The sequence below is a fragment of the Phyllostomus discolor genome, chromosome 10 (genome assembly GCF_004126475.2).
Source record: "Phyllostomus discolor isolate MPI-MPIP mPhyDis1 chromosome 10, mPhyDis1.pri.v3, whole genome shotgun sequence".
NCBI lineage: Eukaryota > Metazoa > Chordata > Mammalia > Chiroptera > Phyllostomidae > Phyllostomus > Phyllostomus discolor.
Window position 1 is genome coordinate 51,260,114 of NC_040912.2, and position 3,677 is coordinate 51,263,790.

Below are 3,677 nucleotides of genomic sequence, written 5' to 3' on the forward strand. Positions count from 1 at the left end.
AGAAAATTATAAAGCTGAGTAGCATGAGTCAACATTGGTTAGAATTATAGTCAATATAAAAAGAGGCTATTAAATTTTGAAAGAGTTAAAAAGAAAAACCTGAAAGAATAAGAAGACAGTTGACATGAGGATCTATAGAATTCAAAGCAGTGAATTAGCTACAGAGAGAACTTTGAGAATACTATTTGAGTCCCATTATTCTAAATTATGAAATAAAAAAGTTCAGAGTTTGCTTTTCTGAGAAATTTCATATGATTTGCTTTTGTATAACAAAAGCCCTGGAGACAATGATGTTTATTTTCTTTTTGTGGGAAATTGCATTAACTATTTGTTTGCTGTAGTTAAACTTTATCACCACCCATGTAGAATTCAACCCACTGTCTGTGATTTCACTGATGCTATTGTATTATAATCAACACAACTGCCAATATAAAAGCAGTGTAGATTCTGTAGGACATAAACATTTGTAAACTTTTGCTTTCCTACATAGGTTATGGCAGACTTATTTTTAAAATATAACATGAATTCTCAAACTTTTCATCTCCAATTAGTTACTGATTCAGCTGTCCTAATAAATTACTAGCTTTGGATCCTGGGTCACTATATGCTCTATGACCATGGTAAAGACTCTGCTTTTCTAGGTCTGTTTCTCCAGTAGTAAAATGGAAATCTCTGCTTGTTTAGGGTTTATGTGGCACAGCAATACAAGAGTCATGGTTCCTCCAAAAAAGGCGATATCCTTCTTTCATATAAAAGTCAGGTTATTTTCTATAGAAACTACTTACTTTTTTTCAAATAATAACTAATGACTTAGAATTGTCATTTAATTAAAAGGTGCAGATCGGGCAATTCATTGTGATGCTATTACAGAAGACAGGGGAGAAATTTCAGGGTGGTAAATCTGAAAAATCATTACCCTCAAACTCAGAAAAGGTTTATAATATCAGCTGGACATTTCTTACTTTTAAAAATGTGTTTACTCAATGGATAGCTATTTCAAAATAGGTGTTATGACATTTGTGTGTTGAGTGCTCTATTATTTTTCCTTCTCAGCAGTATTTTCCCATATTAGCTCAATATTTTTGAACTTGCCTGTTCCCAAGGCTTTCTTAAGTTTATAATATATGTTCAGAGCCCCTCCCTTAGAGAGGTCAATACATTGGAACTGGGGCAGAAATCTGTACATTTTCTTTTGATCAGGCAAGTACTGTATACAAAAGAGTGCCCTAGATGATCAGACCATTCTGCTGAGTGGAGGAAAGTGTGTAAATGAAAATCAACCACTAAAATTACTTTTTTCCCTAAGTTATAGCATGCTCAAATCCAATAATTGTTTCCTCAGAGCCAGCAGTGGGTTAGCATCCTGCAGGGCTGAAAAGTTAATTACAGTGAAGGCTGAGAAGGTGATTTTGCCACACAGCCTTTCTATGGCAGGATTATATTGCAGTGTTAATCTATGTGTTTTCTAAGTAATCTCCTCCCTTACTGCTTTCTAACTGGTACACTGAGGATCTCTCTTCCTCCCTTTAACTCTCCTTTCTTCCTCCCTTCCTCTCTTCCTCCCTTCCTCCCTCCCTCCCTTCCTTCTTTCCTTCTCTCCCTCCAGCAAACACAAAAGGAAAAATAAAGACAGGAAGAAGTTATGTTAGTCCTTATGGGCTGCTATAACAAAGTATAATAGATTGGGTGGGTCATAAACAACCAAACTTTCTCTTTCTCAGTTCTGAAGGCTGTGAAGTCCAAGATCAAGGCACCGGCAAATTCAATGTCTGGTGAGGGCTCATGTTCTCATAGACAGCCATGTTCTCTGTGTAACCTCATGTGGTAGAAGGGGCTGGGGAAATCTTGAGTTCTCTTTTACAAGGACACTAATCCCATTCATGTGGGCTCCACCCTCATGACATAAGCAACTCCCAAAGGCCCCATCTCCTAATACCTTCACTTGGGCTTTAGGTTTCAGCATAAATATTTTTTGGGGGGAGAGGGAACACAAATATTCAGTCTATAGCAGAAGCCTTTGGCTTCACTGTCAGATTGGAAGATATTCTTGCTAAAATCAGATAAACACAGTGGACAGAGGAAGACAGATACCAAAAGGGCATGGGGGGAAGTGGTGAGTGAGGGATACAGAATACATATCTTCCCTGTCAAAACCAATATATTTCTCCCATCCATTCAATAATGTTTTATGCTTTAATTATGAGATATAATATTACTGATTACCTGTATCAGCAACATGTGTACATAAACATCATATGTATGTCTTTCCAAAATCCTAGGAAGCCCAAAACAACACTGTGCTTATCATACTATGTCTGCCCAGCTACTACTCAGCTGAAGAACTGGCACATGAAAGAAGGTCTTTATTTCTGCAAACTTTAAAGGGCTATACAAAGTGATTCACATAATTAAATGTGAGATAAAGATGCTAATGATTATATGTGACTATCTAGCTTCCAATTTACACAATCCCTGCTCTCCACTTAACCACAGTATTATAGCTCTAGAAGAAACCCTAACCTTGGCTACAATTCCTTTTCTCTTTTGCTAATAGTCTTCTTTGGCCATTAGCTATCTTTGATCTCATTTTGGTTTTGACCTTTTGTCCTAATTCCTAAAATTGGACAGAATTTTTTCTTCTTTTCTTTCCTTTTTCCAATTTTCATTAAATTATTGGGGCAACATTAATTAGTAGGACCATAAAGTTTTCAAGTGTACATTTCTATGATACAAAATTTGTACATTGCACTGTGTGCCCTCCACCCATAGTCAAATCATCTTCTATCACAATATATTAGGCCCATTCCACTACCCACCACCTCCCAACCTCCTTGCTTCTGGTAACCACCATGCTGTTGTTTGTCTGTGTCTTTGAGTTTCAGTTTTATATCCCACATATGAGTGAAGTCATGTGGTTCTTAGCTTTTTCTGACTGATATATCTAACTTAGCATAATATGCTCAAGGTCCATCTATGTTGTTGTAAATGCATTATTCTATGTTCTCTAGAACACTTTTATAAGTCTGACTACTACTAGTCCAGTACTTCTAAAACTGGGCTTAGTCATTTTTGTTATGGGTTAAATTTTGGCCTTCATACAGATATGTTGAAGTTATAACCACAATACCACAAATGTGTTACCTCCAAGTGTGGCCTTATTTAGTAATAGGGTTGTTGCAGGTGTAATTAGTTAAGATGATGTCATACTGGAGTAGGATAAGCCTTTAATCCAATATGACTAATACTCTTACAAGAAATAAAAGACTAGTGAAAACAGACACACTAGGAGAATACTATTTGATGACAGGTAAGGTCATACATTTAGCAACTATGAACCTTAGGATGTTGACATGTTTGTAGGGCCATTATTATGCCTACCACATATAGTATAATCTCACTTTTGTAGTATATATATTTATACCTGAATATTTGTACTTAGAAATACAACTGGGTATGTATACATTGATGTTAAATTTGAAGATATAATCGTTGTATTACTAAAATGTATACAGAATTCAAAATAAGATGAGTAGTACTGGTTGAAGCTAAGAGAATTTTCTGAGAAATATTTCTTTAGAACATACTATACATATTTCACATGCATACACAGGAAGGATTTGGAGTATATGAGAGGATACTGGAAATTGCAGTAAGAGAGGTCAACAAGAACAGGGAAT